General features: G+C 41.4%; 1 protein-coding gene and 1 long non-coding RNA gene across 6 annotated transcripts in view; one reads left to right on the top strand and one right to left on the bottom strand.

Annotated features, from left to right (window-relative positions):
- RAD51B (RAD51 paralog B) overlaps positions 1-22,567 on the top strand; it is a 457,491-nt gene that overhangs the window by 405,975 nt on the left and 28,949 nt on the right. For 2 of the 5 annotated variants that reach the window (XR_009729580.1, XR_009729581.1), the window contains exon 11: positions 22,019-22,549. The exons of 1 other annotated variant lie outside the window; for it this stretch is intronic. The gene's annotated coding sequence lies outside the window, so the exon portion shown is untranslated. Of the gene's footprint in view, positions 1-22,018; positions 22,550-22,567 lie in introns of those variants that run through there. 2 more of the 5 variants (XR_009729582.1, XM_061380316.1) reach the window with 2 other exon arrangements.
- LOC133226557 (uncharacterized) lies at positions 159-14,505 on the bottom strand. Its single transcript, XR_009729552.1, has 3 exons — positions 14,269-14,505; positions 13,806-14,004; positions 159-1,189 (listed from the first exon to the last, which is right to left on the bottom strand). It is a non-coding gene; the product is annotated as an uncharacterized LOC133226557 (long non-coding RNA).

Consider the following 22,567-nt stretch of genomic DNA (forward strand, 5'->3'; position numbering starts at 1 on the left):
CACAGTGGGAAAGGGGAGCTGTCACAGAGCTGATCTGAGAACACGGACAGGGAGAGTTATATATGGAAAACTTCGGCGGGCAATTCCCTTCACTTTTATTTGCAAAGTTGTTACTTGTTTGCAAAGTTGTTACTTGCTGTCTAAATGTCCATCTTCCTCCACTCTGTAACTGCAAAAAGCCGTAAGGGAGGTTAGCTCTTGAAACTACCGTGTACAATTTAGTTATTTAATATAAAAACTGCAAGGGAAGAGCTCTCTTTTAACAGCAGAGGATGGAAGAATTGCAGAAGAATTCTTTGGAACGGAACAAGGTCAAAACAACCAAGGCAGCCAGGAGCCTGAATGCAAGGCAACCATCATGCAACAGAACACAGAGCCTAGGACATGCTACTAATGAGTAAAGTACACCCAGAATTCAAAACCACAGTAATGGCATGAGATTACTGGTAGCCATTTGTTAACGAGACAGAGAGAAATGGAATATGAGCAGCCTCTGAGCACGGGCTGGCTGCACACACAAGAACTATTTCCATCACAAGTTTTTTTATTCTGCTGGCTTTATCGAATGCGGTGAACTGAACTGCTGTTCCAGCACAGAGCAAGGACATTTCGAATTGCAGTGTGACTGGCATAGCAAAACCAGGAAAACAATATGAAATGAGAGTTTGTCACATGAGTGAATTAAGCAGGTTCTGTATAGTGTTTTCATCCCAAAGTGCTTGAGAGGTTTCTTTGTAAACGGGTTCCTTCTCTGTGGCTCAAATGCAGCCACCTTTGGGCTGAAATGCAGTTGTCTTCATTGTGCATCCAGTGCTTAGGCTGCTTTTGAAAGATTTGCTTTATTATGCATCTGTTCTCATCCAGCTGTTCATAATGAAATGAGAACTATGCAGCACCTCATTCAGATTCTCATACTGGAAAGGGCAGTTGTTAATGCCAGACGTCCTAAAGTCACTGAGCTTTCCAAGACAAAATTCAGGGAAGTAGTGCTAATATGCAATTGCAAATGATCAGAACCAGCATCACATAACTGTGCTCAAAGAATCCTGAGAACGGGGCAGTGTTGCTTATGTCTCTGGAACATCACAACCACGCTCGCTGGGGTTGCAGGTCATGTTATTCTGAGGTTTCTGTTTCTTGACTCTGTTTCATTAGTCTTCTTCAAGACCCCCATAATTCTGATGACACCCTTGAAGATGGCAGGGAATTGAAAGACTGCAAGAATTAAAATTATTCTATTTTATTTTTTTGTCAAGCAAATGTCAGTAGTTCACTTCATTTGTGGGTTCCACCTTGAAATAACGGGTGTAAAAGCAGATCACATCCCAATTTCACACTTTTTCTGAATAGCAACCAATCTGTTTTGGCATTTTTTCCTAACAACTTGTTGATTAGAGTGGTAGAGCTAAATCTTGTTTTACTGAAAACATCTTACACTTATTCCTGCTGCACTATCAGACCTTGTTTTACCTTAGCAGGTACTGGATGTGTAGTAATGATAAGCTAGATATACCCTGTCACCTGTTCAGCTATACTACCTCAAGTAAACTTACCTCAGGGAAGTAGAAATAACAAGAAAGGTTATATCATTTTTCCTAGCCAGGATATACTATCCATACTTCCCCTGAAGTCAGCAACAAGAATATTCTGTGATAGGCTCATAGACTTTCCCCTGGGTCTTATCCCATGATAAGCAAAATTTTTAAGCAAATCGTCACATACAAAGTCTCGCTCTGGACTTTGCATCATTGCTTTTTCATCAAATGCTCTAGGGATTAAGTTTGAACCCATCAAATCCCTCCCAATCTTCAAATCGTAAATTCATAACTGACCAAAAAATCCCAAACCCTGGTGTTCATGAGGCGAGGGGGCTTTGCCAGGCCATTTTGGCTATTGCAGTAAGTGGGTTATGGTCAGTTTTCTAATGCAGGCTTCTCATTACAGAAAAAAAAAAAAAACCACAACAAACAAACAAACAAAAACATAGGGAACTTTCTGCATTCGTGGACAAACGCCAAATCCTTCCCCTCTAACTGAATGCACTGACACTCAGCTTTTGTCAGCATTCATGGCACAACATTTACTGAACTCCAGTTTTGACTGTATAGCTGCAAGATGATTCTGGGGACAACTCTGTCTCATGTGTAGTGTTAAGATACTACAGGGCCACATTCTCTTCATTCTCTTTAAAAGCCTTCTTCAGTCTCAGGAATTGTTAAGTTTTGTAGTTGAAGTCTACTGCCTGTCTTTTTATAGCAGTGCCCTGGGGCTGGCAGGTCATGCAGCCAGGTAATATGCGCACAGAGCTCCCATTCCACTGAGTTCTTCTGCCCACCACTTCAGCACCCAGTCCAGCTCCTCTGTGATCTTTGCTATGGCAATGTGTCTCCCCAGCACTGTATAGCTGTTGTGAGACGTTAACATTTTTTTCTAGCCCAGCTTAGGGTTTGGGTTTTTTTTTCAGGACAGTTCTGAAGCCTTTTACTGTGTTATTCTGTTATTTTTTTTTTCTGCTGGTCTAACATCATCTGATCTGTGTAAATGCTGAAAACTTGGTACATCATCAGACATCTGCTGTATTTTTGGAGAAATGTCTCAAGTTTGGTGAAGCAATCCAAATCATCAGAAATTGTGATTCTCAATTTGCACAAAATGCATGCTCTGTTTTCTAAGGTTTCTGCCAGACCCTGCTGACACATGAAGCATAAGAAAATATTTGGCATCAGCCACTTCCCCAGAGATTTTTCCTCTTGTAGGTAGTGGAAAATGATCCCTCCATACACATGTATTCAATTCTTTTAGGTCTCCTCATAAGCAAAGGTTTCATCTCTTTTTTTAGCATACCCATTCTGATGGTTACTCTGTGCAGTTTATGGTAATGAATATATTCACCTCCTTTTTTAGCCTCTGCTACAGGGCACAGGGAACCATGCCAGCATTGTAGATGTCGAGCAGCCCTCAAACCCTTTTTCAATGGCTTGACCCCCCAGCCTTCCAAAGAGAAGGGCCTGGCTGCAGAATGGCTCCCCACTTCTCTTAGATTATGATTTTTCCAGGTTATTGTTTACCTGTCCAGCTGAGTTTGTAAGCCCCTTGCAGGAATAAACCCACCACTATTAGTCCTGAGTTTTACCTGTTTCCCCTGTAGCATGGCTGGTGGTGGCACAGCTGCTGACAGCACCCATGCTCCTGCACCAGTCTCCACCTTCAGGCCAGTAAATGTCATGCTTGCTTTATAGAGGACGTAGTCTTGAGGGCCCTTCATGTCTCAGAGACCTCTATCAGCCCACTGTGCCCCTCCTCAGGGCTCAGTACCACTGTCCTTCAGGTTATGTATCTCCTGTTGATAACTTCCAAAGGATAACAAGACCCTGCTTGTTTAAGGTCTCTATCCAAGCATACGCCCAACATCCCCCTTTACCGGGAGGGGACTCAAGGTTCCATTGCACTGAATTGTAAAGACAAGGACCTGCCATGAATCTTGGTTTCTGTTCTCTTCCAGTTCAGGGGAGGTTCAGGTTCTGGCCTATCTGCTGTTACCTAGGAAGCTCAACAAAGCAGACTTACAAAGCAGGCAAATGCAAACAACATTTAAAGCTCCATGGCCCCTTACTAATGTGACTATGCTGTGTCAAATCTCAATAGCTCACACTTAACAGCCATGTCATTATGGAGTATGGGCACACAACTGCTGTTAAAAAAACAGACAGCAAGGAAAAATAATAAAAAAAAGACAAAATGCAAGAGGCTTAGGAGGCCCCTGGATTTCCTTAATGGAATTAGTCCTTCCTTTATGAATTCCAGGGCTAGATGCTGTAAATGTGATTCGCATACTCCCTCCCCTCACCAAAGCAGAAGGATCTGCTAGACACATGTTCGGAGCAGAGCGGGGGAAGGTATGACGTGACTCAAGGGCCTGGAAGGCTAAAAGGAATAGATGGGGGGGAGCTCTGCAGCCCTTGATCTTTGTAAGATTTACTGCCTTTGCTTCTTGCAAAGATTTTTTTTTTTTTCCTGGAAAATTGCTAGCTTCTAGCAATTTAAAAAAAAAAAATATTGGCTGGGGCAGTAAACAAGATCTTTGAAGGGGGAAGGAAGCCAAGAGAAAGTCAGGCCCATTAGTCACGCAGCTGCATTTCCTGTCACAAAGGACCCCAGTTGAGTAATCACTCAAAATATTCTTGTTATTTTTTCCTATTTTATTTCAACTTTCAGCCTGCCAATATCTACTGTAAGGAAAAATCAAAACAAGAAAAAAAAATCTTTTTAGCCTCAGAGGGGGAAGCAATGTAGAATCAGACATTGATTTACATTATTTTTCCTTTTCTTTAATTTTCATAGCCTAAAAACACTTCAGTCATATGAGAGGAATGTTGGTAGTGCAGAGTGGGTCTGAGACAGTGCCGGTGTTTTCAGGGCATATAATTTCAGCAGGAGTGTGGGTGTCAAAGTTTCTAGGCTACACTTCCAGCTGCTACCATTAATTCACTGCACAACCTTGATGGAGTCATGTGTTAATTTATCTGCAATTTATTATAAAAAGTAAAGATGGTAATAGCTTCTGCATAATTGTTTTGTCAGGGTTCATTAATGGTGATTATAAATAATGGTTGGTCTTCTGATGAAAGCTTTGTAGAAGTATTTGTCTAAAGGAAAATATAGTCAAGACTGGAAAAAAACTGGTAATTTAAAGCAGAACTTTTTCTTAATAGATTTTAAAGGAACTTGTATACAAAGAGGTGAAAATAAGAGAAAGACTATGAAATGTAAGAAGGAAAATCTTAGTGATACTCTCGTGAGACACTCAGCTGAATCAAAATACAGCAAACCTTTCATAGGGAAGAATCCCCATTGTAATGTTGGAAGAGACCACATGAGTGATTGACTATACCACCTCCCTGCTTCTAGATCTTGGACTGTAAGATGCTGGCTCTGGTCAATCTGGTACCAACTTCAAAAGGAAGCCACAGATACATGATGAAAGTAAAGCTGAAAAACTTCTGGTTTTGCAGATTGCTGCAAAAAAAAAACCAACCTCTTTCATCAACAAACACAACTCCAAAATACAACCCCCCACTTTTTATTTACTCAAAGTAATGAGTGTGGTGACCAGGCCACCTATAAAGAATGGCCTTAAGCATGCTTCAGGGCACATAACAGTTTGTAACTTACGTTCCTGACTGGGGTACCTGACTATATGGCTCTGTGAAAATGATTGCAAAGGGATTGCAAATCCCTGCTTGGATCACTACCTAAGTAGAGAGTAGATGATTATAGTTTATGCTATATAATAATATGACTTCAAATATTGCACAAAAAATGAAGCTTACATTTGCATGGTAACGTCATATAATAAAAATGTCACATAATAGAAGCTGGTAATGTCATATAATTCTCTAATTTGCACACACTTGATACCACAGATGTGCAATGTTTTCAAACAACAGCTTATGAGCAGATGTGATTTACACAGCAATGTAAATCACAGCTTCCTAAGGCTAGTTAAAAGGTGTAAACTCAAACAACATGAGATTTACCCTAATTTGTTTTAAGAGAGACTTTGAAAAGCTGTTTACATGTATTTTTTTAAAGTAATGCATAATGATCGTTTATGCATATTTACATTGAATGAAAAGTAAGAATCTTGTGAGTCATGACTCAAGTATGAAAAATTCTGCTCCAGATTATCTTTATAAATTATGTTCATCCTTTGTCTTTCCAAATGTCAGGTGAGGCAAGGTGTGCTCCTCAACAGACACACAAGTGTGCACTCCCTGGTTTGTGGTCAGAGCTAGCACTAGGTCATAGGGACTGTCTGCTACTCTCACACCAGATGACTTTTGCTTCTATGTGTCCCAGTCTACTGGATCCCCACATCGTATGACATTCTGTGCAATAGCAATAGTCATGATGTGGAATTATAAAGGCCATTTCTAACGATTATTGGTATCTACACACTTTTAAAATCATATACTGGTATGTATGAATGAATGGAAATTATTTGTTTGCAAGAACAACATAAACTTTGCACATTTTATGAGTACCACAGTATATGATAATATTTCCTATACTAGTGTTGTAGGGATGTATTAATATAAATCACACTAGTATCTAATACATCAGGCTGTGTAATAATAACCGGCGATAGAATGAATTATACCTGACAAGTGTTTGGGTAGCAATTGGCATTTCTCTGTTTACCTACCTAGTTATCCTAGGAATTTCTATGGCTCTGTAGGAATGGTGTCTGAGTGTCTCCAAACCTTGAACCTTTGATGTACCTGTTCTCTTCACACAGATCTGATGCCTATTAGTACAATTATCCCTGTTTAGGTGTGCCACTGAAGTCCTAAGGTGAATGACTAAGCCAGAATAACCTCAGAAGTCTATGACCTCTGCTGGCTGTGAAGAATTTATCTGTTGCATAGATGGGAAGCTGAGTCATAAAGATGTAAAGTTACATGTCCATAAGCACACAGATAGCAACAGAGATGGAATCAGAGAATTCATTGTGTACAGATCCTCAATCACTGGCTGGGAACATTAAGTTAGTCTCTCTTGTCTTCAGTGAACTGATCATATTTGGTAAAATAGCTAGCAGTTGTTGCTCTGTGATGTGCAATGCTTCTGTGGTGTGCATGAAGAGGACTCAGCAAATAATTGCTTATAAAAAAGGTAAATTAAGTAGGGGACAGGACAGTTGTTTAGTACATTGACAAATGAATGTACCAGCCCTTCTACTAAACTGCTGCCTGTATTTGGGCAATTACTTCATGACCGCATGCTGCCATTTCTCCAATTTGGGACAATAACACACACAGAGATCCAGACACAAAAATTACCATATGGTGCTGCTCCACTTCTCATACAAGAAAATGGAATGGTAAAAGGGAAGGATCAAGGAGAATAATAAATTTTCCTATTTAGTTGAATGAAGTTTCTATGATACAACTTAGAAATCTGACTCTTAAAACAACAGTGGCTGGTAAGAACATGATAGTTTTAAATTTCATGTTGCCAGTGGACATGTTGATGCAGGGGTGCTGTGCTAGAGAGGGTCACAATTTTGCTGTTCTGGTCTGGGGGTGCTGCACCTCTTGCCAGTCCACACTGGACAGAGCCCTTTGGATCTTTCTTAGAGCTGGTTTTACTTTCCTTCACATACTGTGTAAGACTCTGGAATTGGGCTACATATAGCAGAGGTGCAACTTCACTTTCAGAGCAAAACTGACTATGAAAGGGTTAACCTGATTAATGGCAACGCTTCAGTAAAATTGAGGGAGGTGGAACTTAATTCCCAGATCTTAATAAAATGCAGGTGTTTTATTGTTAGGTTAAAAACTCCTCTTAAGACTCCAGCAAGCATTTAAAAACAAGGAAAAAATGTGCTATTGAATAAGAAACTTGGAAAGACAACAACAGGCCATGCAAGGCATTCACAGAGAATGCAGCATTTACTGGCTAAGGCCTACCTTAAAGTTCACTGAGGGAGAACAAAACATAAATATGTTGTTCATGTTAGATGAACAACACCTCTTACAACATGCGTCTGACCTCCAAGGTATTATGCCTGGGATTAATTTTTGACATTCTCCTTTCCACTGTCATGACTTTGCTGTCTTCCCAGCTCCCTACAGAGCATTTACACTCTCATTTTTCAACCTTTCTGTCTTCTTGTTTCCTAGTCTGTCTGGGGACTCAACAGGGGGACAGGCAGCATGAACATTGCAGTTGCAGTTGCACAGATAGCTCCGCTATGCTTGCGGCTGCTTTTCTGTCAGGGATGGGACATTTTTTTAAAAACAAACAAGCAAACACCCCCCCTCACACACACTTTAGAACTAGTTAGTAAAAACACGTTGTAATGAAATCACTAATCACTGTTTTCTCACTTTCCCTCCTTATCCCAAGGAAGCAGAAAAAGGGGGGCTGAGGGAGGTTTGGAACATAGACATTTAATGGTAAATTTCACTGGTTACATCACAGGGTTAAGGGATTGCACTGAACTTTGAGTTTGAGCTTCAACTCCCTTATGTATTTGGAGAATAAAAGAAGTTAGGACTTATTAAAGGGAAGCGGAAAATGAAAAGCTAGAGAAGTCTAAATGTACTTACGGTGGCTGAAGGCCTAATATTACTGCATCATCATCCCCCTGGGCCTTAAGTGCCACAGAGATAGGCTGGGTATTTTTGGTACCTGTATAGTGAAAATAGTTAACTAGCTGTTATCCATAAAACCTCATCCTGGGAGAAAGTTGGGCATCAATTTCCCTGTCCTTAGCCTTGGTAATACAAATCAGCTGCCACTATTAGAGGAGGACAGAAATAGTTCATGGAGTACCAGACAGGATGGGAAGCAAAAGGGTAACTTGGGTTTTGACGCCATGGTTTCACAACTGCAATTTAGTTGGAGAAAGAGAAGCAATGAAGATGGTCAATATGCTAGTCATTTCATTTAGAAGACTGATAGGTGAGATACAAATAGTCCTAAGCAAAAGAATATAAATGACTTTCAGAATAGTCTGAGACAATGAATAAAAATGAAACTGATGGAGCTGTTAAGCTAACAAACATGAGTATATGCCAGTTCTCATTTACATGGAGTACAGCACTCAGGATAGCTTGAGTAAATAATTCAAAAAAACCAAAGAACAAAAATAGAACCTCTCCATAATCAGAGCAGGAAACCTGAAAAAGCCCAGGGTGTTTGCTCTCTGTGCACCATTGCACTGCATCCTTGCTACAGCTGCTGTAGTGAACCATCCAGACTGATGAGCTGGAATACATGCATCAGGCAAACATGGCAGAGATGGAGGAGAAGGGTGAAATATAAGGTGCAAGCTCTTCTTCACACACCTCTGTGACTCTCAGCCATCACCAAAACCAGGTGTATTTTTAAGAACCATTATGTGAAGATGTAGTGGAAATGCAGACAGCAGATTAAGGGAGGGACAAGTAGTACTCATTACAAGTATCCCAAAAATGCCTGTAGGAGGTTTTATGTTGGCCCAAATGTGGTCAGGATCAGGCCGTTAAGGAAAGAAGTCTCTGTCAGCATTTGTTAGCTGCTCCCAATTTTAGATCTTCCACGTCCTTGTCCTTTCCTCCTTCACTTTTTAAGGCTGCTTTTCATCCCAATCCTACTCTACTTCACAGCTGCCATTTCCTGTTGCTGGTATCAGCAGTTCTCAGTCTTTTCAGACAACCCTGCTGTTTGTGCCTAGCTATGTGAGGGAAACAACCCATGCTTTCTGTTCCCTCCTGAAAGTCACTGGAGCTCAAGCTGCAGCAAAGCAAGACCCCTGCTGAGTGCAACCTCTGCCCAAATCCAGCATGTAAGACTGTAAAAACTGGCAATGATTCTGGTCTCAGCACAGGGAAATAGCCAAGATCAAAGTTAGAAGCATGGTTTCTTTATTCTTCCATCAAACTGGCCTTCATTTTTTCTTTCCAGTCCTAGTTATTCTTTTCTGATGTATGTTATCTCTGGGAGTCACTGGGAAGTACTGGATGGATTGGCAACTATTAGGCCTTATGGTTATCCTTGCAGATACTGCTAACTCTGTCACGTCATACAAGAAAGGGAAAGATTCTTCCTCTAAATAAACTCACTACTTTCTGTGCTGTCTTGTGTTTGACTTAAAGAACTGATGACCTTTGCATCCTGTTTCTTATTCCTCCATCTTTGCATGATGAAAATTCCCCGTCCAAATTTCATTTCCCTCATGTATTTTAAATGTCTGAAAGGAAAACAAAAATCTTCTTCAGCTTTATTCTGTACATTTAAATGATGTACTTAACTACTTGTAAAAGAAGCAAAGTTCCCCATTTTTAAAAGTAATAAATAGGTACCACCAAGACTGAGATTATGCCAATGGCACAAAGAACAGAAAAGATTAACTTCAGAATTATTGAAGAAGATCAAAACTTCGCTTTTGTGCTGCTCTCCCTGTAGCATCTTAGTGTATTTTAAGAAATGGTTGAGAGTATTTTTAACCTTAACCTTATTTTCCAATTTTTCAAAGTGGAGTAAAAAATGTTTACCCTAATTGATTTGTTATTTCCTCTAGCCTAGCCTATAAAGTTTCAGAGTTATCTCTCACAGGTGATCTGTAGCTTTTTTAATGGGAGTGAAATACCTGAAGAGCTTACATGCAGGGCAGCAGAACCCAATGGTCTTCATTCACAAAGGGTTAGAAATGGACTTAAAGGGCAGTGGTGTAGATGCCTCCACCCAGGCCAGGGCTCAGAAAGGATAGGTACAAGTGAGTACAAAATTGTTTGCTTTCCTTTTCCCTTGCATTACTGTGGGATACTCACAAACATTTAATTATACGTATTGTATGCAAGCTTAACTTGGAGATATCTGTGGTTCCTTGAAACCATTACACAGGAGCACCATAGAAAATACAAGGGAGTCACTGAAGGAAAATACAAATGAATTAGAAAAGCATAGCAACCAGAGAATACATTTCCCATAATACAACAGTCAAAGGTCATGAGATCACAGATGCTCAGTTGCTCATGCATATCTTCTATTCTCTCCACTTGCATGCTTGCTCCAGGGAGGGCAAAGATTTAATGAGGATGGGGCTAGCTTTAGCAGTTCTCACCCTTCCTCACACCCTGCATCTGAAAGAGCATTGAAAGCCTCTTTGAAGTTGCAGTAGACACACATTGAACTGTCCCAGTGCACACATACAATCTGGGGTTTTCTCATCAGGTACAAAAATACAAGGTGACTGTTCTCTTCCGGCTGCCCTGGATGTGAACAAAGCTGTTGAATCAAAGACTTATTGAATTTAGGAGTGGAAAGAAGTTTCTCCATGGCATCTGTCTTTTCAACCTGCAGCAGTGGCCCTTCTTAGAGTCTCACAGTTTCTATTAGTCAGTTCATTTTTCCTGGCTCTTTAAAAAGAAATCCTGTTCAGACAAAACAGCACACTATTTATAGGAAGCTTGGCAGGGTCAGAAAGTGGCTGTAAACCCGATCTCCAGTTAAAGCATGCAGTATCTGTTCTGATGTAGATACTGTTAGAACTCAGCAATCTCTGATTTGCTAGCAAAGCCTTGAAGATGATTTCAGAGTCAGATTTTTTAAACTTGGTGACACTGTGTTATCACTTGTCATTAGCAGAGCTAACTTACTTGCTCCAAGTCCCACTTAATCTGTCCAGCTCACTACCCACAGCTTCTGACCTACTTAGTCATTTCCTGTCTTTGATTTTTGCCTTAAAGCCTCTTTTCTGTGTTGGCCTGTGGCTGCTACTTAATCTTAATCAAACTTCCTTGGACTTCCATTACTGTCAAGTACAACTCCTCTCACCATAATACCCACCCTTCTGAATGCAAGAAAACTGATTTACAGCCAGCAGTCTGCCTCTTCTCTTATGCTCAAAGTTCATCTTTGCTTTGTTTTTCTTCCTGTATGAGTCACTCCTTCCCCCTCACTGAGACACTGTACTATACTTTCTGTTCCCCTCAGTCTGTCAGTGGCTGAGAAGCTGCTGTGCACGCCTTTACTGCAAAGATCTGGTGAGTATTATCGTGTGTGCCCCACTGCCATTTGCAGATTTGGAAAAAGCTGAACACAAAGAAATTGAGTTGGCCACAGGCTTCTACAGAAAGTCATCTAGTTTAATATGCTTTTGCCTCTGACCAGAAATGATGACCTACTCTGTTCCCTTACGCTTTTCTTAAGAGCTACTTATGCAAAACACAGCTGTTTCGTCTACTCTCCCAAGCCTAGCATCTCACCTCCTACTTCAGGGCACCTGTTAACTCTACAAATGGTGTAACATGGGTACCAAGTTAAGGACTTTCCCAGTTCTCACTGGGTTACTCATGCTACAGTAACATGCCTTTGAAATAGACTTCTTCAGCCAGTTTCCTGCTATTACCATAATCCAGTCTAAAGGTGTTAATCCAGTAGCATGGTGACTTTTGCATGCACAGGGGCACTCCTGAGCTGGTGAGGTCTGATGTTTTTTTGAGCTTCTTTCACCAGCACAGGTTTCAAAGATGGCCTTATGCTCTTTGAATGTCAGATACAAAACATTCGATGACAATGGCAGCTGTGTGTAACACGTAGATTTGTTCAGTCTCTCCTTACATGTGTGCTTTCCCCCAGCTCTTTATTTTAATATACTCAGTTCTGCTATTCCATCTTCCTCCTGCTTCTGTGCTCATCCGCACTCATACTCTTTTGGGTTTTGTCATTGTTGTTAACATATGGATGTTATATGATCCCTCACTGAGTGCAGCCTTGTCCTCTTAATAAGTAGAAAATACCATACGTTCTGGAAGGAGGAATTAGCTACAGGCCATTCTCATTAAGCCTCTCCTTCAACTTAAATCAGTTTAAATTGTATTTTTGAACTGCAGTCACTATGCAGCATTGTAAGTTGAAAACAAGCACTTGAGCCCTTTCCAGAGAGGCTTTGAGTGGCCCTGATACTAGGCATGGAGGGGAGATAAGCAGCACATTGAAGTTGTAGTATCGCTGTAGCTGAGGGCGAGGAGTGCATGGAAACATACCCTCCCTCTGGCACTGCCTGGCTCTGGATGAGGGGAGAGGAGCAAGCCAAGCAGCTTGGGTTCACACATGCAGTGGGAGCCAGTGGCCTCTCAGCTGATGACAGATTAGACTCAGGGCCTGGTTAGTGGGAAGACTGTGATTAGACCTCAGCAGCATCTGTCTCTAGCACTAAAGGAATTACTGCTGCAGGCTGTGATTTTCTCAACAAACTGTAATTATACCGGGAACCTCATTCCTGCCATTTTTCTCAACAACTTAAGTGCAAAAAAAAAAATGTGGGTGAGGGTACAGGGAAGCAGAAACTGTGAAAGGAGCAGGAAAAAGACACCTGTTTATTTTTGCTCAGCTCATTCCAATTATTTTCTCTCAGTTTCTTAGATTCATATGAATCGCACACTATTTTTTTTCCTAAAGGTCAGTGACAAGGTTTAACTCCCTGAAGCTGTTCTGCCATTCACCTGAAGCTGATAGGATACATCCTCTCTGTTCACTTATGCCCCATGGCATCTTAGATGAGTGCTTACAGAAGATGCCACACCAACCTGTACTCTGGCAGTGCGCTCTCCCTCCTCCCATGGGAGCAGCGGTGTGGGTGGGGGACTGCAATCACGACTGTTCCCAGGACACCCCTGGGAAGGTATGGCCTGGGCGAAAGTGTGGAATATTGGAGATTGGGCAGGGTGAATTTGAACCTTACTTCCAAAGGCCCTGTGTAGAGAAGGATTTAAGAGTTTGAACTTTAAATGTGTTAGGTTGCATATACTAACTCTCTGCTTTAAAAGATGTAGAAAGGCAGTGTAAGTTTGAACTCCCAGTAACACCTGGTAGTTTTGCCAAAGTAACAATGTTGAAAAAAGAGGAAGATTTCTTTGCAAGATTTCTCTACCAGAAAAAAAACCTTTTTGTTTGTGCAGTTGTAACTCCATAGAAGCCCGCTTGCCATTAGCGTTTTCTTTTATCAGAATATAAGGTTCGGTTTGTTTGGGGTGTTTTCTTTTTGGTGTTTTTTTTTTGTTATTATTATTTAAATCTAGGAGAGGAAGAGAAATACCTAAGAGTAGAGTTTTCCAACACAGCTTCACCGTCTAATACGTAAAATGTAGGCAAAGTCAAAATAATTCAAACTAATCTATGTGCTCCTTTCTTAACTTTCCTCAGGGCTTTAATGTGACTGTTTCGTATACTTTAAGGCAAGAGTGTCTTGTCTATGTAAAATGATTTTACATCAACACTATACTCATCTAGAAGAAAGCAGAATTGTTCCTTACCCGTACGTCTGCCGTCCATCCTGCAGCATGTCTGGCAGCACAGCCAGGGATGAGTGTGGCAGTGGAAACTTGACCCTTGGGACTGAATGCACCCAGAGGCAGTATGCTGGCAAGCAGATCCCAGTCTCCAGAGCCAAGTCTTTGCAGATACTGGTGGGAAAGACACACATCTGGAGTTGCCTGGAATTGGCACAAATTGCTGCGGACAAAGAGGAGAGAAAGGAAGGGTTATAAGGAAAGTGGAAAGAACGCTTCTTACACATTTCGCTTTCTTTTCCATCTGCTTGTGTGATGTTGCTGTGAGCTGTTAAACAGCTGCAGTGCTGTGCCCCAGAAGGGACTGTTTCAGTAGAGATGGAGAATGATTCCTACAACTAAGTGCTTTGGGAGCCCTCTAGAATGAAAGGGGCAATAGGAATAATGTTTTTCTGACTTTTGCTAAATACACTTGGGACTGCACTACCTGAGGAAGGAGTCAGAGATGCTGGTCTTGCTTCTCAGACCTAGAGCCCCTGGCAGGCAGTGGGTATTGCTGGGTGTTTCTGACTCATCCTTTGCACAGGAGGTGAATCCCTTGTCCATTGCCTCCCAAGCAGAACGTGCCAGCTCTCCCATGCTGGTTCAAGGAGAGCAGATTACGCAAGCAAAAGGTGTTTGCAGACTGTGAGACTTTGTAGCTTGGGGAGATAAGGGTAGAGGAGGAGGAGGAATGAATGTATTGTGATTGCCAAGGACGGAGCAGAAGAGCATTTATTTTTTTTTTTGCATCCATTCAGACGCTCAGCTATTTCCTGCGTTGTTCCTGCAGTCAGCATGCTCCACCTGCTTTTACTTAACCATTTCCTGTTTATGGCTTCCAAAAACTTTCTGGTTAAATCACTGATCTGCCACAAGATCAGTCTTACAGTCCCTTTTGGGCAGGCTTCACTGACTTCTTTTCCTCTCTCTTCAGTACACAGACATTTCAGCCCAAGGACCTGTTGTGTGTGCATGCAGTCAGTAGCTGTGGCAGGAAAGTATGTGCTTCCTCAGTATTCTTTATGTCTCCATATGCCCTTTTTTTGCTTCTAATGCTTGCCACTTTTAGCAAATGTTGACAATGAAATGAGCAGTAGTACTGAAGGCACATTCCCCTTTCTGTAGCATAGAGGGCTCCAGATGAGAAAAGACTCTTCCCTTTACTTTCAAGCTCTTAAGAGCTCTCCCACAAACAAGGAATTTATTTCTTGAATAGCTTGCCCAAGCTTTGAGAACAGCGGGGCAATTTGTTCTAATCTGTGGTTCAGTTTCTCAAATGTGAATGGCAAGGTGTGAGGAGCAGGAAGGATCAACCAAACTAAAAATAAATCTCTTCCTTGAAGTGTAGATGGCTCCCAAGAGTCCCTATCGCACACTTAGTCACACGTCTTGTAGAAATCACTAGAAAAGCATGCATACTTCAAGCCTCCTCTCCTTAGCCATGCTATAGATAACACTGCAGCCACCACTAAAATAAAACTTATTTGTCACTGCTTTTGCTGTTTGTTTACTTTTTTATTTCTCCTCTGGAGCAGTGAAAATAGATTCTTCGGTTTCCCTCCCTGATTCTCATGCTCTTGCACAGTGCTGCAATGTTTGGGTTGCGGTGAGCACTGCAGGGGAATGTTCCCTTCTTAAAATAAATCCTGGAAACATTTCTGTTGGAATCAGGATTTGTAGAAGTTGGGGTGGTTTTTTTTGTTTTTTTTTGTTTTTAATAAGAAGAATGTTTGGTCAACTTTGACCTGACACCATATCCCTTTAAAGGGAACAGGTTTGTGGTGCATGTCAGTATAGATATACTGACATGTATATATGTATGTGTGCATGCGTGTGTGTCATAACAGGATACATAACAGTTATACTGGTATAACTGAGCACTGAAATCATCCTCTAAGAATGCTGGATATGTCTGCCCTGTCTCCAGCAGACAGATCTGCAAACACCTTAACTAGGCCTACTGAAAGTTAGCATAAGCCAGGATGCTTAGTCTGCTGACTTAGGCATGGGAGGGACAGGTCTATAAGCATTCACTGGCATTGTCACTAAGCTGTTTCACACTCCTGCAATTATGTTGATGGGCTCACATGAACATTTCTAGGTATTTGAAAAATAACACTAGACAGCCCCCATTTTAACTGTAACATAAATATGAACAGGTAGTACTTCAGTATGGTTTGGGCATTGCTGATGTCCAGGCAACTGTCTGCTGTAGGCATAGCACAACCCCGCTTAGATCAGAGTTTGCTGAGGTATCCTTCAAGCTGCCTCTGAGCAGCTTTTGAACTTTCTTTTTAATCAGGAAAAGGAAGCAGCTATTTTCTGCATAGAAGTGTCTTTCAGATTGGCCCAAGTATGTAAAATGGTTATTTTGGGTCACATCCAGCCCAATTCATTCAATAGTTTGTGTCAGGGTACTTGTCACCAGTGGCATTTGCCCAGGGTGAGTCACACCCACCCAGGCAGTCATCTGAGAAAGCTCTCAACTCTTTTTCATTTTCATTTTACAGGGTACAGCCTAGTAAATTCATTACTGTATTGTACCACACAGCTCTTCCTACAGCAGCAGCTTTTCTTCTAACCAGCATTCAGCCCGAGAGGCAGCTACTTCCAGAAAAGACTTTCTGGTTCAGTGCCCGTCTTTGTTTTCCAGATGTTTCTTTTACCACACTGCTTTCCAGTTACACTGCAAATGTGGGTGCACTCAAGATATTTTTGCCTCCTGCCTCCACCCCAAAAATGGAAGAAAGCTGAATGATACAAAAATGTAGCAAGAATGAGACCCTCGAGGAAAATGGCAGGGAGGTGTAGAGGACCGCGCAGGACTCTTTCCAGGAAATGGGTAGAAGGTTCATCACATGAGTCACTGAAACCTTAGATGACTAAATTCTTGAAGAATAAACTGTCAGGAATATGATACTGGACAGGACAGTTGCAGGGAGGGAGAAGAAAACTTCTTAAATAGCTCTTGTTTGGTTTTTTTCATGATTCATTCCTGAGGAAATTGCTGTGTGGCTGGTCAGGGACGGGGGCAGTGTGCAGGCACTGCCAGCCTGTGCAGAGGCAGCAGATGAGGCTGCTGGGGTGCACAGCCTCACCACTCCTGGCCCCAGTGCTCCTGCCAGAGGGGATCAGGAGCACCCCATGGCCAAGTGAATAAATAAGACAGAGTCACTAGTGCACATACGCCATTTGAAACAATTCACTTTGTTTTTAGTATCTCAGCAACTATGTGACCAAGAGGAAATGAAGGTATTGAAACTCTGATTCTAAGCTCCTTTTAAAACATTTTCTTTCTCTACCTGCTCCAACCAGTAAACCAGGTTGTATCAATAAAATTGGCCCAAAGCTCTGAATTTGGGTTTCAGAGAAGGTCTTAAGATTTTAGATGCCAGTAACAACAGAAGCAGTCAGACTCCCTCCACAGCCACCTCCAGAGGAGCTAAACCAGCATTAGCAGTGGCAGAAAATGTTTGCAGTAGTATTTGAGTGTGGAGAAACCCCAATGTTCCAGCATGCCGCTGCCAGTTCCCATTTTGGTGAGTTTGACCCAGAGCATTTAACATTTCAACATCAGTTCTGTGTCTCATAATGCTGTTTACATAATGACCGCTCATTTGGTTCCCATTAAAATCATGGTATTTCTTCTGCAAACCATTGCTTGTAAAAATCAAGCCACCCAGTTTTTCATTGGATTGTATTACAGGAAATAAACAGCCTGTCTGTAGGATGCATACTATAATTCTTAAGCAGAGAATAGGGGCCTTTTTTCCCCTCTTGGACGTACCAAGTTCAGAAGTAAGAATGAGAAAGATCTGTTAAGGGTTGCTGAATCCATCTCCTACAAAAACACAATGTAGTTGCTCCCCGGCAGATGTTTCTCAGATGCTATATTGATAAAGAGAGTCTACAGTTCTTCACAGAGCAGCAAGAATCATCTTAAAATTGTAGAACTGGCAGGTGTGGCTCTCACAGGTCCTCCCAGCGCCATTGCGTTTCAAGGCAGCACACAGCGGTTCCTTGTATTATATATACCTGCACTTTGAAGAATTCCGTTTCAAATGTCTCAAACAATGGGGGTTTCACCACTTCCTGTGGGAGTCTGCTCTGCAGCCTAACTCGTTCTACCATCTGGAGCATTTTCCTGAGCGTCTGCCTGCTTTTAACTTTCTTCTAATTGTGTACCCACTATTTCTTCTTAAAGGCAGCTCACCAAAATGTTCTGTCGTGTGAAATCCACGTTATGTGGTGCTTTTTTATTTTTCGGGAGGGTCAAGAAAACCTTGAAAGATTGATGGTGGCTTCTCCTCTTTGCTTTTTCTTCCTCAGAAATAATAATTAATAAATAATTAATAATGTATTACTGCTTTTCTAGCCATTCATCTCAGCAGTTTACAAGGAAGGTCAACATTGTTGTACTCTTTTTACAGATGGGAAAAGATGAAGCAGGAGGGCAGGAAACAACTTGCCCAGGATCATTCAATGCATGCATGGCAAGACTTGGATTTTTAACCAGGTCTCCACAACAGCGCCCTGCTTTTATTTTTTAACTCTCTTTTTTTTCTTTTCGACCCACTCAGGTCCCCTTGGCTTTGTTGGAGTCCTTAGGAAGAGCAAGCGTTCCATGAACTTTATTCAGCATTGTCATACTGTAACTGAAGGGTCAGCTTGTTGAATATTTAACAGTTACTATTTTTCTGATGTGTTGGTTAGGCATCCTAATTAAGTAGTGATAAAACCAAAAAAGCATTTTAAAAGACTGATTCAGTCCCTAGGGCCTCCAAGCTGAATTTCCTTCAGCAAGCATGTGTTTTCCCAGCTGCAGATTGTCCAGATTGAGCACAGTTTATATCTAGCCCATTCTTATCAGTGCATTGCAGGGAGATTTCCTTCCTTCTCAGTGCCACCATACTTGCTTCACCTGTCACATTTCCCTTAGCTGTATTTTTTGGTAAGTGTGTTTCTCAGAATCTGGACAGTTGCTGAATTATAAATCTTCCAATCTGGAACAATCACACCACGATCTGTACAACAGGATGCACTGGGTCAGAGAGAGATCGAGCACTGAACAGGCTCACCTGGGTTCCAGAAGTAGTCTGGCCTTAGCATCACAGAGCCCTCCACGGGCTGCTAGCAGGCAGGTGGTTTCTCCTACCTGCCCTAAAGTTTCTGCCTGTCCAACCTCCCATTTCAGTGAGAATTACTGGGACTAGATCCACCTGAGCACATGGTAAGACAGGTTTAGTTCCTCTGCTCCCCAGGGGAATGACCAGGGAAGGCAGCCAGAGCAATATGCTTGCAGTCTGATCAAAGGGTGTCTCGTAACTGCCCCACACTGATCAGACACTGAAGTGACAGCACCCATTATGTGGAAGGTCCAGCACTCTGCATGGATTGAGAAATGTGACATTAAAACTCTGTGTAGGCCAGAATTATATCTGAGGGACAGCACATAGATCTTCCTGGCTGCTGACCATGTTCAAAGTATATCGTAGGTGAAACCCTTGCCATCTGTGTTATTCCCCCCACTGCTCTTTCAGACTTTCTTTATTCCAGATATCATTGAGCCAGCATCTGAGGATTTACCAAAAGCTGCAAGACTGCTGTAGGTCACTGAGCACACTGTCTGTGCTTTCAGATTGAGTTTGAGAAATTACCAGCACTGTCATGCTTATGCATCCTGGCCGTGTGAATAGAGGAAGCTAAGAAGCAACAATAGATTACATAAAGCAGGGAAATCCCCCTCAAACTTCTCCAAGACTATCTCAAACTGAAGTTGATTTGCATACATACGCTACAAATAACTTCGCAATGGCTTTTAGCCACATGAAAAGGTTATATATGTTTGCCTATAATCATTTAGGCCAGTTCCAGCAGTTGCAGCTAAGCTTCCTTATACAAACCCTGTTTGGTGGAAAATGGACCTTAGTGAAAACCAGAAAAAATCTATAGTATCTTCTAGTTGAAACCTATGGCCAGCTTCTTTACAAAATCAGAGGTTCAAATGGCCTGAATTCCTGAGTGATGCTGTTTAAAAAGCATTGGTGTTAAACAGACTTCCAAAGTTCCTGTGATTTTTTTAAACATCATGATTTCATAAAAAAAAATAAGTGAGCAAGAAAAGGATAGCATATTGAAAATGCATATTTACTGGGTTATCTCAGGCTCAGAAATGTGGTTGGCTAATATGACATTACAAAAACCTTTTACAGTATCTTTGATGCACTAAGAATGACAGTGTTTATAAACCTGTTTATAAACCTATAAACATCATGACTACAGAATGCCTAAATTCTTCCTGAAGACATACGTTTTCTTTTCCCTTGCAGAGAGAGGGGGCTTTTGGGGTTTGGGGGGTTTGTTTGTTTGTTTCAATAGGATAGGAATATAAAGTTTCCAAAGGCTTGCTAAGAGCTGCTTCTTTGGAAAGAATTTGCTCACCAACTCCCTTTCCTAGCTTTCTGTTGAAACAAGTTCTCATACGCATTTTCTGCCAGCCCTCTCACAAAACTAGACAGGTCATAGACAACTGCACGGATTCTTTAGGTATCCCAGTAAATTCAAAAAAGTATGTTTTTTCCTGTATGTTTTCTGGGTTGTCAAGCCAGCTTTACACTAGAATTAACTACACTTGGCAGTAAATTCCAAGTCTGTTTTAAACAGTCTTAGAAGTGCTTTTGTCAGTATAGTGTATTTCCCTTGAGGAATTCATCAAAGGCACACTGGCAAAAGTGGGGTTTGTTCTACCTGCATTAGAGTTATCATCATTGTCAATATAGATACCAGGACAGCTGTATGAGCAACTCTTTTCTAGTGTAGCTGCTTTTCATATAGTTAACAAATAGAGCTAGAGAGGAAGAGGAAAACTGAGACACAGCTTCCCTTGACAACCTGTGTAAGCCTTGTGTTTCTTCTACAGTATCACCTCTGCTAATATTAATAATGTCATGGCCTGTTGCAGTGGAATGCCTTGCCTTTCACCCTTCTCCTTTCAGCTTTATTGACTTTCTTCAAAGCTTTGATACAGAACAATAGGAATCATGTCAGGAATGAACTGGCTCCTTTGCAGAGTCCTTCAGGCAGCTGCAGTTTCCCTGTGTTATGATGGAGCTGGTCTCAATGAGTCAGATGTAGAGAAAGGAAGAGAACTACATATTTGAATAGGCATGGGACACCTTGCAGTACAGCTGATGGTAGCAAACATAAGAACATGACATGATCTGACAGATGATTCATTGCTACCTTGGATATTTTAGTCCTGATAACTGCGTATTTCTTCAGTCTGTGTTCTTTTCATCACCTTGCAGGTTGATCAGCAAGGCTTTAATGTTGGTTTTTTTTATTATCTCCTCTCACAAATAACAGTCCATTTTCTACATAAGGTGTCTCATCACAATTATATAATAGCCTCTATTTACATAGAAAACTTTATCCCAAAGCACTTTACACGCCTGGCACTGATGAGATTAGAAAAGGAGCAGCTCATACTGGTTAGGAAGCAGGCTCTGCTCTCAGCCTATGTGTTAGTAAAGCATATAGGGTAGAACCACAGTATTTTCTATGAATACAAATTATTTTGCTAATAGTTGGAAAATATACAGGTATAAGATGTGCTCTGCTTAACTCCAGGAAATGTATTTGAACTGTAGAAAATAAGCTGATAAGAGAATATCACAGTATCACAGTATGTTAGAGATTGGAAGGGACCTCAAAAGATCATCTAGTCCAATCCCCCTGCCGGAGCAGGAACACCTAGATAATATCAGTCCTCTTGCACATACCATTCTCTCTTCATAGGCACTGACTAGAAAAAAAGTTTTACTGGAAAATTAGTGTGATACAAAGGTCTCAGCAACTATATCATGGCCTTTGGAAAGTTCTGCCAAAGAATGGCAGAGAGACCTGGACTGGTCTAAGGTTTGGCTCCAGAGCATGAGAGGCATCAGATACTTTGCCAGCCAGAATCAGGAGAGTCTGGACACTGGTAACTGGAAGGATAGCCAGAAAGAGGATCATTGCATGTAAGTCAATCCATTTTCAGCTAGTTTGTGGAATTAGTTCATACTGAAGTAATTACCTTTGATTTGTTTTGTGGATTAAAAGGATTTCCAAGTGGTGGTTCACTGGAGGAAACGGTAACTTTGTAATATCATTCTGACGTATCAGCATTGAGGTGTCTGTATTGTGTGTTTCAGATGGAAAGGATCAAACAAATCTAACCTGGGAAGGAACCAATCCTGCCCTGCAGACCATACGAGTGAGGAATACCACCTTGAAAAATCCTTTACTTGATGGTGCTTTACCCAGCACTACTGGTGAGACTCCAAGCAATACATCCTATCTATAGAAGGGACAAATGAAACGTTCATTAAGAAATGAATGAGTGACAACATCGGTTTTCAAAAATACAGTGAAGCAGACAGTGAGCATTCTTCTTCTTTTGTCTCTTTAAAGACTTAGTTAAAAACACGTGCTCTTCTTCATATGTGTGCGGCCATGGTTAACTCTGAACTTAGGAAAATCCTGTATTTTGTTCAGGTTTATTGAAGTGACATTGTAATAAAAGCCTCTGAACAACACACATGCTGCTAAAGAAGCATAGACCACATGTGCCTTCCTAATTCACCCCATTACCTCACCAATTTGGAGGAACCAACAGTCAAACATAAGAGTGCTTGGTGTCCACAGCCCATAACATAGTGAAATATTTGCTTCTGCTTTTCACAGTATCACAGTATCACAGT

This window comes from Neopsephotus bourkii, unplaced genomic scaffold (assembly GCF_033783945.1).
Source record: "Neopsephotus bourkii isolate Nb327-2 ecotype Australia unplaced genomic scaffold, CSIRO-AGI_Nbou_v1 NB_1792, whole genome shotgun sequence".
NCBI lineage: Eukaryota > Metazoa > Chordata > Aves > Psittaciformes > Psittacidae > Neopsephotus > Neopsephotus bourkii.